Source organism: Ambystoma mexicanum, chromosome 6q, assembly GCF_040938575.1.
Source record: "Ambystoma mexicanum isolate Mex_15411 chromosome 6q, UKY_AmexF1_1, whole genome shotgun sequence".
Lineage (NCBI taxonomy): Eukaryota > Metazoa > Chordata > Amphibia > Caudata > Ambystomatidae > Ambystoma > Ambystoma mexicanum.
Genome location: NC_090937.1, coordinates 166,820,618 through 166,835,624, shown reverse-complemented (window position 1 = coordinate 166,835,624; position 15,007 = coordinate 166,820,618).

Sequence of the window (15,007 nt, the reverse complement as noted above, 5' to 3'; positions counted from 1 at the left end):
GCCCAACCGCTGCCAAACGGAAGACACTCTCTGTCCTGGGTCCTCCTGCCCTCCGGCCAATGCCTGCCCCTCCATGTTGAAGGCCCTGAGCCTTCATGGCTCCCACCACGTTGCTGCTGCTGCTGTGCCTCTGCCTGTGCACTGCCTCCTGCTGCCTGCACATCCTCCGCCGGCTGGGGTGCAGTCGTAGATGTGGCCACCCCTGCTGGACGTCCAACTCCTGACTGTGGCAGGGATGCCTCCTCCACCAGCCTGGCCGCACCGTCAGAGGCAGCTCCACAGGGCACCCCAGTGACTGATGGGTGGGAAGATGGCACGGAGGATGACTGGTGCGTAGGGGGTCCAGTTGAGGAGGGGGTCGTAGCAAGCTCCATCAGACGGAGGAATCCGGCCTGGGTGACCTGTCCCAGCAGGCTGACGTGGTCAACGAGCCATTCGAGATGACATGCAGTCTCCTCATGAAAAGACTGCAGGTCACCTCGCATGGCCCGTTGACGCAACGCCACACCAGCCAGGACAGGCTCAACCCGGACCCGGATAGCCACGTCTGCAGGCAGAGGAAGGCCAGTTGACGTGAGCTCATCCCCTGCCTGAAAACGGGTCTGGACGTAGGCATCCCTGCAGGGATACAGGGACAGGATCAGGGACAGGATTGCACACAGGCACCTGCGCGGCGGCCTGTGCTGCCTCCTGTCCCTGGTCCTGCACTGTACCACTAGCAACAGTGGGATCCCCACCTCCAGACCCCGTCTCTGGTGCTTGCACGGCCTCCTCCTCCACCAAACCCCCCACCAACCTGGATGACTTGTGCCATCTTCCCCTGTTGGGCCCTGTGGGGTCCCAGCTGCCCCTTCTGCTGCCGAGGAGTCTAACTCCAACCTCCGCCTCTTGGACCTCCCCCGGCAGCTGCGGCCTGGGACGCAGCACCGGACTCCTCACTCCCCAACGAGATGACAACATGGGAGGGGAGCCGGGCCTTGTGTCTCCTCCTGTCCCTGGTCCTGCACTGTACCACTAGCAACAGTGGGATCCCCACCTCCAGACCCCGTCTCTGGTGCTTGCACGGCCTCCTCCTCCACCAAACCCCCCACCAACCTGGATGACTTGTGCCATCTTCCCCTGTTGGGCCCTGTGGGGTCCCAGCTGCCCCTTCTGCTGCCGAGGAGTCTAACTCCAACCTCCGCCTCTTGGACCTCCCCCGGCAGCTGCGGCCTGGGACGCAGCACCGGACTCCTCACTCCCCAACGAGATGACAACATGGGAGGGGAGCCGGGCCTTGTGTCTCCGGCTGGCGATGGGATCCCCGCCGCTGTGCTCCACAGCACCTTCTCCGCCCTCTTCATCAGTTGACGCTGCAGACAGGGACAGACAATCATGGAACACACTCCCATCCGACCTTAGATGCCCTTTACCCTACACAAGATTCAGATCCTACGCTCTCAAATGGCTGCACAACAACGACATGCAACAACCCTCACCCTAGCGGAAACGGTACAACCTGTTAAAATGTTACTCTTATGCGCTTAACCCTGTTATTTTATATGCATTGTATCACCCACTGTAAGTGACCACTGTTTTGCTGTGTTAGCCTATGTCAGGCATTGTAACTAAGTTTCGAGTCCTCTTGTACTGCTGCGCCCAGATGCCCAAGGGCTCGGAGCGCATTACCAAATAAATAAACAAACAAACAGACAAACAAACAAAACATTGCAGCTGAAACTCAAATATTTCAGAAATGCAATCCCACCCAGGTACTTCACACATCTGTATCTCGACCCGTTAAGGCTCACAGGCTGTGGAAATGCTCTCCATATTCTGTTGCAAAGTTTAAGAATTAAATGGTGCTATATCAGTGGTGACCCAACTCCAGCCCTCAAGCCAGCACACCTGACATGTTTTAGAATATCCCTCATTAATATTCATGAGATGAATGCGCATACATCTAGAATCGTTATATGGAAATTTATCTCATGAATAATAATGCAGGATATCCTGAAAATCGGACATGTTGGCGGGCATCGATGCCTGGAGCTGGGCAACTACGCGTTTTATGGTAGTGAAAGTAATGCCAGTGTGCATGGAATTTTGAAGTATTTTAGCAGTGAAGTTAATCACATCCTGGGAGTGAGGCAGCTCCATAGCTCGTGAGGCACAAGGCCCAAAATCCACGTGAATGAAGGAGTTCATGACAGAGTTAGGAGTGGTTAAAGTGGCTACATCGACTTCAACAAGGTCACTCATAGCCTCTGAAAAAACTGTCACGGCCTGGGAACAAAGTGGGTTAACTATGCAGTACGAGGTTGCAGAGAGGTGTGTTCTGTAGGTGAGTGTAATTAAATGGTGAACGAGTACCCAGTCCATTAAATAAAGTATGGACGTCAAAGGTCCATAAGTGTAGCATTTGTCAGCAGTGCATTTTGACATATCATTGTAGTTGAAAATGCTCTTGGCAACACCCCACCCTCCCCCACACACACATTGACTGCCATCCTCTAGCTCATCAGAGGTTTAAAACGACTTAATACTTTCCCCAAAAGAGTACCAAATCTGTATTTCCACTCAGGCTCATTGATGGAACACAGAACCAAGAGACATCAGGGCAATTGGGGCCATGTGAAAAAATGGTATTAATGTATCTATTCAAGAATCTATGAGACAGTGTAAGACCGGGAGTCATTTATCGGAATTCATCGCATTAGTTTGTTCCAAAAATATATCAGTATTTTGAATGATATTCTCAAGAAACCCATTCTTTTTTTCCAAAGTTATTTAATTAAAATGTAGAAAGGCTGAAGAAATTTTAATATGTTTGGTAATTTAAGACTTCTGAATCATTGAACACATGCCGCAATCCATTCAAAACTTCTCCATTACTGATCTTCTCTCACCGTAGATTGAAAACGACAGGACCAGCTCAATTAACTAGTCCAGCTATTATTACTCCCTTTACGCATTGCACTCATTGTACTCTGTAACTTCGGATTGAAGAGGCAAAACTTTTGTGAAGAATATGGACTTTTTCATGGTCGTTATGTAAACGATCCGCCACCTCCTTAGTGCCGACTAGAAAATAAAATACCAATTTAACATAAATGTTTTCCTTTAACATGAGTAATGCAACTTGATTGAATCCAAAACACAAACATTTTCGCAGAATTCTATGTATGTTTTAAAGTCAATTTCGATATTTGCTGTAGACCGTCCTGTATCCTTTCAAATTAGGGTTATCCCATGCAACATATATAACCAAAAAAGTGATGGGTGGAAGGTTTTGAATACATCTGAACCACTGACATTGCTCTGGGCAACCTTCCACAACAGTTTTTTGTAGCCCGTATGGCCTTTGCAAAAGTGGTCCAGCCATATGAAAATCAGTCAGGTACTGCCACCAATTGGAGCAGCCCAGCCAGAACTGCTAGGGCAGGTCCCCTCTGCATGGAAACACAAGCAACCTAGACACCTTTAGGCCTTATTGGGCCTCATCAGTGAGGTGCAGATTGGTTCCTTATGGGGTGGCACCAAGCCTGGTTTGCACATGATCTTTCCCCTTTTGTAATGGCTTGACAGGCTTAAGAACGATGGGCTGGAAGGCTGCCCAGAGCAATGCCAGAGGTCAGGATTAATTCTAAACCTTCCAGTCATCACCTCTTTGGTTTGCATAAGTCACCCCGAGTGGTAGGGGTATGCCCAGACATGTGTCCCCAGCGTGCTGTGGCTAGCGACTCAAGCTATTCCTCACGGATGATGCCCAAAGAGGCCAAAACGTGTCTGGGGATTCTTGTGGTCTTGTACAGAAGGGATGTGACCGAGCAGTTTGGGCTGGCCTGCCCCTTTTGGAGTGAGAATAAGCCTGATTTGCATATGGTCTTTCCCCTTCTGTTATGGATTGAAAGGCTGAAGAACGCTGCTCTGGAGGATTATCCAGAGGGTTGTCAAGAGCAATGCCAGAAGTTAGGATTCATTCCAAACCTTCCAGTCATCACCTGTTTGGTTTGCATAAGTCACCCCGAGTGGTAGGGGTATGCCCAGACGTGTGTCCCCAGCGTGCTGTGGCTAGCGACTCAAGCTACTCCTCACGGATGATGCCCAAAGAGGCCAAAACGTGTCTGGGGATTCTTGTGGTCTTGTACAGAAGGGATGTGACCGAGCAGTTTGGGCTGGCCTGCCCCTTTTGGAGTGAGAATAAGCCTGATTTGCATATGGTCTTTCCCCTTCTGTTATGGATTGAAAGGCTGAAGAACGCTGCTCTGGAGGGTTATCCAGAGGGTTGTCAAGAGCAATGCCAGAAGTTAGGATTCATTCCAAACCTTCCAGCCATCACCTTTTTTATTTTGCATACCATGCAGTATAAACCTACTGTAATGTCCTTAATATCCTTGAGACCGTGCTAATTTGATGTTCATCTTTTGGATTTTGACTCTTAGGTCACCCTGCAGTGCCACAGAGGGTTACCGCAGATTAATGATTTAGAGTGCTTAGAGGAAATCTAGCAGATTGGTGGCAGTATCACCCCTAGTGTGTTTGTCAATCTTTCTGTACCAGTTAACAGTAATGTTAGTTTGAGTAATTTTGTATGATAGATATTGAACTAACATGGTTAAGGTCTGGCAGCATGTTACTTATCCCTTCTCTGTATGTATTGTTTCACCATCAATATTTCATTCTCCAGTTTCATGCTGTGATGAGAGCCTGGCCGTCTAGTCCCAATGTCAGGATCAATACTAGCCAAGATCTTGTGGTGCTTTGTAAGTTGCACGCTACTTCCCAGGTTGGCCTGGAATGTGGATATGTAGGGTGGGGTTGTTCCTAGCCTTGCTGAATTCCTGCTCATGATATCGCTTCAGGCCGATTCCTCAACATTCTCTTCCAGCACATGCTGCTTGGGCTGTGGTGGTCAATTTTGCAATGCAGGATGTTTCACCACTGCAGACAATTCTCAGATTCTGACTTGAAACTCGACTTTGCGACACAGCTTTTGTATGGTGGTATTTACTGCTAAAACATTATCACATATATTAATAAAAGATCCCAAGGAGTCCTAATGGGAAATAGCTTGACTCTGAATCATGCAGACCCTTAAAATGATGGCATTCTTACCTCATACTGTAACAGCATTACTAGCATTTGCCGAACTCAAATTATGCACTAATTGTCCATGGACGTCTCTGGTCTCCCTTTCTACCCCAAAAATAAAAAACAAAAAAACAATATTTCCTTTTTTGTTTTTTTACATTGAGTCTCATAGGCTCTGGCCAGCAGCATGTGGCTCTTTGTTTCTGTATGGCTGGTTTTCTGATAGCTATAGCAGGTAAGATAGCTCAGTGGGTTGAGCGCTGGCTGATGCAATGTGTGTGTGATCTGCGGGTGGCCGGTTCGACTTGCAGCATAGTCAATTCAGCCTTTCATCCTGCTCAGGTTGATAAATGAGTACCAACAAAGGTTGGGTGATATTGGGTGTATATTTGTTCAATATGAGCCTATACACACTGATATTAACAATATATGTGGTGATCCATTCTTGTATGAAATGTATATCACTCAGAAACAATGTTGTGTGATGCCACTTCTTGTTTTGTGGAATGGTGAAAGGTTGTGTTGCATCGCTTCCCGTGATTTCACTTTGGGGTGGGGTCAAATGATATCACTTCCTGTGATGTAATCAGAGATCAAGGGCCGCGAGATGTCACTTCCGCTACCCCTGGCATTTTGGTGAAATGACGTCCCTGTAATGGGCCCTTTTTTAAGACATTTTCGCCACTAACGGATGATAAATTAAGTTAATTTGAATGGAAAGAGGTTCTAAAATACTGTTGAGAGCTGATAGGAAAAGACAACCCAGAATCTGTAAATGCCCACTCTGCAGCGTGTGAGGGCATTTACAGATATTAATGTCACTGCGGTGGGCCCAAATACATTAGCTTCAGCCCCCACTTGTTAGACAATCCTGGCTACGCCTCTGCTGATAGGGCGGGATAACTCGGGGTTCACTCAAGTTTGTATCCAATTTAGGAAGATTATACATTGCAGGTATTGGGTATTACAGATACATGGTACCATTAAAGCGATTAGATCAATCCCAAAATAGAACACTTTTGTTTAAACAAACATTCTAGCATCAGGTCAGTGTTACAAACATGAGAGTGTCTACATTGTACGCAACCCAGTTGGAAATGGAATGGATTTGTCATAGAATTGAATCGAGGTACTAAGTGGTAAGATTAGTAGGTTAGTAGATGACGTTTTGGCCATTTTGAAGGTCACAATTAAACAACTGAGTCTGTTTTGCCGTTGGTTGAATAGATGTATTGATCATCTAAAGTTTGACCTGACCAGAATTCCTTCTAAATAGCATTTATTGCTATATTGATCAAGAAGTAGATGGACAATTGTATTCGGCCCTGTTTCCAAATCTGAAGATAGGAATTTGCTATTTACATTTGTTTTTGTAACACCTTTGACAAGTGTTATGGATAATCTGTCCCATGGGCACATTGAAACGGTGGGCCAATAAAATGACTATGAGTGTCATGCTAAAATCATAAACAAGTCATTTTGCTACTATGCTATGTACAAGAAGTTGTGATCTGCAAACAAACATAACCCTAGTATCCATCTAGGGAAACCCTGTTAATTGCAAACAATAAAACAATAAGGCAAAAACACAGGGCACGATTCACACAGAGTTTTTCAATGGAATGTTCCAATTGAAAAACGCTTTTTGAATGACGCCCACAGTATTTATAATATGTATAGCCATTGTTGGTCTTATTTCAAACAAGGTAAAAGAAAAAGCATACTAAATAGAGCTAGCAATTGTTGTACTAATATATCTGTTCTGTTATCCAATAATTGTTCACAACACTTATTGAATACATGCTAAGAAAATTATGACCTCCCTGAGCAATCCATGTTGTGGCGTTTTTCCAAATGATATGTTATTCCTGGGGCCAGATTATCTAACATTTGCAGCAGTGCTAAAATGTTGTATGTAAACCCTTTATTCGGCTTACACCATTAACACAGAAATAAAAAATAAGCATATCATACATATACAACATTTAAAAATGTGCTAAAATACATACATATCCGCGCAACAATTTAAATTCCGTGGTTGTCAAATTGAATACATAAAACCTGCTGAGTAAGGCTACGCTAAAATTGTCTTCCTAACTGTTTCAAAGTGGCATTTACATATTCCCAAAGATCAGACATAAAACACATATCAGCACAAGACAAGATGAGCAAAAGTGAGCAAATGCTTTGATGATATGGACTGGAGCAAACAGACTTTTACACAAACTTTTTACCAAGATGTGTTTGCACTAGGGCAGAAACAAATCAGACTGTTTTCTATACTATGTTTGCTGCATAGCATAACAAGAAATGTGTTTAAAACTTGTGTTTCCTTGTTACTCAACATACACAATAGATATTCTTTTGTTTTTGCCCTTGTGAACACATTTTTAGCTAATACATATTGAGGCTAAGCTTGTTTGCTCCATTCCATATTATCTAAGCTGCAAAACTGCTGCAAAATTAATATGCTACATTGTTTTGCACAGGGCAACATATTGATCATCTGTCCGAAGACGCAGAGTGTGCAAATTCACACATGAGATTAAGGTGTTTAAACAGTCTAGGAAGTGGTGGCCATTATTCCTCTTCACAAATTGTAAATCTTTACACATGACATATATTCTGAGGTGGCCTGATAAACTGCTATCGCTGAGCTTTGCAGTAAGAACAACCAGGACTTGGATCTAATAGCATAGGCCACATATTCAATTGGTATTTTTTTGTTAACTTTGTTTATTTAATGGTCACGTTACAAGCAACATGATACAGAGTTATGTGCAAAATTTCGTCGGTAATCAAGGCATGAAAGATTTCCAAATGTATATCAGATTGGGTTCAAGAGCTGTCACTGTCGGAGACCATCTCACAAAGATACATTCTGAACTTGGCCCAAATGCCCTTAGGGCGGCATGTCGTAGGAACAGAGAGAACACATTGCTCTTCACTTTCATTAACATAAGTTAACTCATGAAGACAATCGCCCAGGTTGGGTGCATTTTTAGACGTCCAACACTTTAATATGCATTTCCTAGCCACAGCACATGCAACATTAAACAGCCTTCTTGTAGTCTCATAGGATTCACCAATATCGCCAAACAGGTACTTCAGCTGAGCCAGAAAGGATGGAATGTGGACTACGTCTTCTATGGCCTCAATACAACACTACACCAGAATTCCGCAATCAGGTGCGTGACAAATACACCTGGAAAGCATCAGCCTGCAGCTACCACATTTTAAACATTCACCAGTACAGTCTGTCATGAATTTAGCCATTCTAGCAGGGGTATAGTGTAATTGGTTCAGGATATTAAACTGAATCACACACAACCCAACATTCAAAGATATCGATTTAGTTAGTTGACACTATTTGCGCCATTTATCATCCTCAATCATGGTTCCCACACTCGCCTCCCTTACGGTTTTGAAGGAGTCTTGAGAAGGAATATGAGATTGTATTAACCCATATAATCTGGACACTTATCTCATCTCATTAGACATGATGGCTCTTATGCAGTCATGCAAATCTGTTTCCTTCTGCTATGATGGCAATTTCTTACGGAATGCAGCTCTCATTCGGTGGTATTGCAGCAATTTCAACTACACACCCCTAATAATATTCAAAAAATATCTTGGAGTAACATACTCCCCCTCAGGGTACATATCGCCTATTTTCAATTGCTTGGTGGGATCCCAAGACCTTTGTAGCATCACAGCGAAGGTGGGGGCGATTCCGGGAAAGCACCATAGTGGAGTTCCTCGGATCTTAGGGCATCTCCACATCGATTTTCCCAAAGATTTTTCACTATGCTCTGACAGTGGTACTAACAGGGTCAAATGCGCAGAAGTCCCTGTGTCTTACACTAAATATAACTGAACTAAGGTCAGTGGGGGATGCAGCATATCTCTCCAATGGTATGTGTGTAGCTGTGTCTTCAGGGTTACACCAATATCTTGCAAATTGGGCTAGTGACGCTAAATAGTAGAGTTCAAAATTGGGTGCTGCTAGTCCACCACTTGTGTAAAGTTCAGCTAGTTTATGCCATTTTATCCTTGCCACACCATGCCCCCAGACACATGTAGTAGCTGGTGATTTAAGCTTGGTGAAGAAGGCCCGTCATGGCCATAAGGGGATATTACAAAAGAAATATAACAATTTCGGGAGTACCACCATTTTCAAAAGCGCCACAAGCCCATAAAATGAAATTGGGAGTTTTGCCCATAGTAGTAGCTTTGTAGATAGTTGTTGCAGGTAGGTTTCATAATTGTCTGCATACAATGATTGTCGGTCATATGACATCATAATACCCAAGTAGAGGAAAAAAATGGTTGCCCATTTTAAACCCACTTATGCTGGGTGGCTGAGTGCTGATGGGTGTGATGGGAAACAATTCTGATTTGGAATTGTTTATTCTGTAGCTGGAATATCCAGAAAATGTACGGATGTCATTCATTATGCATTTGAGTTTGTGTTTGGGGTCTAGGACATATAGGAAGGTATCATCGGCGTATAATGATATTATCTGCAGAGAACCCCTTATTCTGATCCCCCTATGTTCATGTGCCTGCCTAACAAAAGCGGCCATGGGTTTGATGGTAAGGGGAAAAAGTATTGGGAGAAGGCGCAGCCCTGTCTGGTGCACCTCCCGAGGGAAAATAATACCAACAGTGTTCGGTTTGTTATGACTTTAGTGCCCGGTTTGGTATACAGGAGTCGTACACAGCTCAGGAAGTAAGGGCCGATCCCAAATCAATGCAGCACCATGAACAAATATCTTCACGACACAGAATAAATTCCTATGTGGCATCTAGGGTGCCCAATACGGCTGCCGCACAAGGACTCACCTGTGCCATCACCCCAAACAAGCGGCAGAGATTCAATGCGGTTGACCTAGTGGGAATAAAGCATGATTGATCCGGATGCACCAAATGGGGCATACTTGGGAGAAGCATGGAAGCCAGGATTTCTGCGAATATTTTATCATATGTGTTGATCAATGACAGAGGCCCGTATGAGGCCATATCATGTGGGGGTCAGTGAGGTTTAAGTAACACAGTAATAATAGCTTCACGCATTGACTGTGGGAGTGAGCCCTGTTGCATCGATTCCTCCCACCCCTACAGTAGGATAGGAGCCAGCTCATGGTGGAATTCCTTAGATAATTCGATCCCCAGGCCATCTGACCTCGGGACCATCCCAGATGCCAGCAACTGAATGGCACTAACAATTTCGTCTTGTGTTATGGGTTGATCCAGAGTGAGTTTTGGTTTGGGCGAGCTTGTGGGGAGTTCCAATGCCATTAAGTATCTGGAGAGTTTGTCTTCTGTGAACTCATCCCGGTTGGAATATAGCGTGGAATACAAATGTGTGAATGCATCATTAATGTCTTTGTCGTCGGTCGTGATTGACCGTCTGCAGTTTGAAACCCCGCAATAGGGTTGCGATAATTCACGGCTTTTAACAGGTTAGCAAGTGATCTACCAGATTTATCCCCTTCACCATATCTGCAAGCCCTTACTGGCGTGGCCATGTACAATGCCTCTTTGTCTGCTAACTTGTAGAATTCACCTAGTAGCTCCTGAATCCGTGCTAGAGTCTCTTCCTTATGTTTTGCATCATATTTATTCTCGTGTTCCCTGAGGTGGGATTCAATTTGTCCTAATTCTCTTCTAATACTTTTCAGTGATCCAGAGGTTTTGGCCATTCTAATACCCCTGACCCAAACTTTAAAAGTCTCACAAAGCACCATATGGGTGCGAACGGATCCAACATTAATGGCAAACAATTCTGCAATTTCAGCATGTAAGGCCTCGGTCACAGACGAGTATCTAAGGATTGCAGAAGGCATCCTCCATCTTGGTGCTGGTGGTGGCGAGTCATACAGTTCAAGAGTCAGAAAGACCGGGAATGGTTGGACAGTGTACATGGAAGGATATCTGAAATCTATACCATATTGGCAATCGAGGTGGTTAATAACCAATCATTTATTTATTTATTCACATTTGTTTAGCGCACAGGCAGCCCAAAGGGCATTGTGGCGCTTGTTACAGATATGAAAATGATTTGTTGTACATACATTGAAATCATTACTTAGTTGCAAGAGAAGAGAAGTAGCTACAGTAGAGGAAGAGAGGAGAGGAGAGGATGAGGAGAGCGTAAACGACATGAAGGAAGGGGAATTAGTTAAACAAGGTGGTTTTCAGCTATTTTCGGAAGGCAGTGAGAGAGGTTTCTGCTCTAAGCGTGCTAGGTCATGCGTTCCATAGTTTAGGGGCAATGTAAGGGAAACTTATTCCACCTGCTCTAGCTCGTTTGATGCGTGGGACCCTAAGCTGGTTGGAGTGGCATTGCCTAGTTGGTCTGGTGGAGAGAGATCTGGCTAGCGTATCAGACAGGTATGAGGGTGCAGACAGGTTGATACATTTGTGTGCGGTGGTAAGTATTTTGAATGTAATGCACTCTTTGACAGGTAGCCAGTGTGCTGCCTTTCTGGCTTGCGCAATGTGGTCCCTTTTTGGTATATTGAGAGCTGCTCTTAGAGCATTATTCTGTGTAGTTTGGAGTTTATTGAGATTGGAGTTGGAGGTGCCAGCCAGTAGCGCATTACAATAATCTAGTTTGGCTCCAATGGTGGCTCTGGCAATAGAAAGGCAATTATCTTTGGTTAGGAAAGGTTTGATGGCATTAATGAGCTTAGTGCTCAGGGCGGAGGCAGAAACAATGGAGTTGACTTGTTTGTCCATGGAGAGTGAGGCGTCAATGTGGACTCCTAGTGTTTTTACAGAAGGTAGAACTGGGATGACACAATTGTCTATGCAGAAGTTGGTGTAAAGTTGGTCGAGGTTCGTGAGGGTGGATTTTTGACCAAGGATGAGAATTTCGGTCTTATCTCCGTTAAGACATAGGCCGTTTGTGGCCATCCATGCTTGGATGGTGGCGTATATGTTCTGGAGGGTGGCTGCGTCCTGATGGTAGAGTCCTGTGAGCGGGAGGAGTACTTGGGTATCGTCAGCGTAGTTGGTGTATGTGATCCCAAGTGCGTCAAGTTTATCAAAGAGAGGTTTGGTAAACAGGTTATAAAGGGTAGGCGCCGTGCATGAGCCCATAGGGACTCCATACCTGATGGTGGTAGGCTCTGCATTAGCTATATTGGAGAACACTTTCATTACTCTTCCTTCGAGGAAGGAGGTGATCCAGTTTGTGGCTTGTTTGGAGAAATGTGTGGCCTGAGTGAGATGGTTCGTGAGGATGGCATGATCGACTGAATCAAATGCTGCCGAGAGGTCTAGGAGGAGCAGAAGGGCTGGCTTGCCTTTGTCTAGTATTAGGGTGATTTGGTTCTTCAGATCTAGTAGAGCGGTTTCAGTGCCATGGCCTTTGCGAAATCCGGACTACCTTTTACCTAGGACAGAGTTGTTTTCCAGGTAGGACTGTATCTGCAAATGTGCCGCTTTATCTAAGATTTTCAGAAGAAATGGGACCGTTGTAATGGGTTGGTAGTTGTTAGGTTGGGCAGGATCCAGGGTTGGTTTCTTTAAGAGCGGACGCACCCATGCCTCTTTAAGGCTGTCAGGGACTATGCCCGTCTTGAATGAGGCGTTGATGAATGCTGTGATGATCGGTGTGAGGGGGGCCGCACACTCTTTAATGATGTTGGGGGGCATATATCGCCTTTGCATTGAGATGGTTTGAGCTGTTTGAGGATGTGGAGAGCATCTGCTTCGGTGATTGGAGAAAAATTGAAATTGGAGGCGTGCTGGTCTTTAGCGGTATTGGCGGCTAGGGTCTGTTGGGGGTGCAGAGCCTTGAAATGTTCTGCTATTTTATTTTGAAGAAGGTCTATTTTATTTAACATCGCTGTTTGGATGCTATTGCACCAGGCTTCATCCTTAACAATCTCATCTGTACAGATTGGGGGGATGGTGAGCTCTTTAAAGACGGTGAAAAGCTCTTTTGAGTGGGAGTTGGCTTCCAGGATACGTTTATTGTAGGTTTCTGACTTTGCCTGAAATATGGCACTTTTGTATTTTTTAGAAATACAAAGAAAGTCTACTTTGGTGGCATCACAGGGATTGGCCTGCCATGTTTTGAGTGCTTTGCGCTTGCATTGGCGTAGATTTAATAGGTCCTCCGTGAACCATGAGTTGGAGTGAAACGATTTTTTTTCTTTTTTGCTTACCAGACGAGCTGCAGTGTTGATGGCATGGATGAGGGTGTCTTTGAAGATCTCTGCTAGAATGTTGGGGTCAGAGGAGAAAGGAGGTGCTAGGCAAAGGTTGTTGAGAAAGGGACGTATATTGTCTGCTGTAAGTCTTTGGCACTTCTGGCTAGCTTGGCTGGTGCGGGTATAAGTGGTTTGGAGTATAAGGATATGGGGATGCAGAATTGAAGGCAGTTGTGATCAGACCATGGGAGGGATGTGTTGGAGTTGATGGTGGAGCCACAGTTGTGATCTGCCACCCAGTCTAAGATACAGCCTTTATTATGGGTCGGGGCAGTAACTATCTGTGTGAATCCTAGATCTGTGAGGTTTCTGGCGAGAGTGGTAGCTGCTTTGTCAAGTTTGTCATTGTATCCAAGGTTTAGGTCTCCCAGAAGCAGTGTTTTGGAAGTTTGTTTGATGTTTTTTCCAAGGAGATGGTTGAGTATGCCTGTGAAGTTATTGACAGGGTTTAGACGTCTATATATGACATGAATGTTTACTGTATCTTTAGGGGAGAGGGTGAGTTTGGCTGAGACGATGACAGTAGTGTCTTCCCCGGTGGTGGGTGTCTGTCTTAAGGCTAGGGAATCTTTAAAAATTAGTGCGACCCCACCTCCCGTCTTAGCTGATCTGTCCTGTCTTAAGATTGAGTAACCTGGCGTTACAGCTAGGCTGATAGTAGGGCCAGATGCGGAATGCAACCATGTTTCTGTTAAGGCTAACATATCTAAGTCTTGGCTGGTAATAATATCATTGACTTCTAAAGCGTGGGCGTTGAGTGAACGAACATTTAATAGAGCACATTTAAGGTGTTGGAGCTTTTTTGATTGAGGTGGCTTGAGGTCGGTAGTTGGAATGAGCTTTTTGGTAGTGTGAGTAGGCTTATTGGTCATGTGAAGTCTGGGAGGAGCGAGCGTCGGAGCCTTGTTAAGGCGCTTGTGGGTAATGGTGTATGGCGGGCAGAAGGTCTTAGCATGGGTGCGCGAACCTAGACGTGAGTTCCTAGGTGTTACCTGCATGGGTGTGGAGAGGAATGCTATGGGGAATGTGCGTGTTCTGAGTCTGTGCTGCCTGAGTAGGATCTCTGGCATTTTGGGGGGAGTAGCCTGTGTGGTGGAGTGCCTTAGTTCCATGATATGGCTGTTGGGTTGCCCTGTGGGCACGAAGTAGGCAATACTACTGGTAAGTAAGATGTAGACTAAACCTAAGAGGATGTATAGTGTGTGGGCGGTGTACATATTGGGATAGGACGGTGAGAGCTGGGATGCTATATAGGTTAGACAGCACAATAGCACAGTGGTCTCTAGGCGACCATAAGGCACAACACAGTAGCACAGTGGTCTCTAAGCAACCATAAGGCACAACACAGTAGCACAGTGGTCTCTAGGCGACCATGAGGCACAACACAGTAGCACAGTGGTCTCTAGCAACCATAAGGCACAACACAATAGCACAGTGGTCTCTAAGCGACCATAAGGCAGAATCCAGTAGCACAGTGGTCTCTAGCGACCATAAGGCACAATCACAATAGCACAGTGGTCTCTAAGCGACCATGAGGCACCACACAATGGCACAGTGGTCCCTAGCGACCATAAGGCACAACACAATAGCACAGTGGTCTCTAAGCGACCATGAGGCACAACCCATTTGCATAGTAGTTTCTGGCGACCAAGGTTTGAATATTGCAATAGGGCCAGGGAACAGCAGTTCAAAAATGCATACACTGTGGG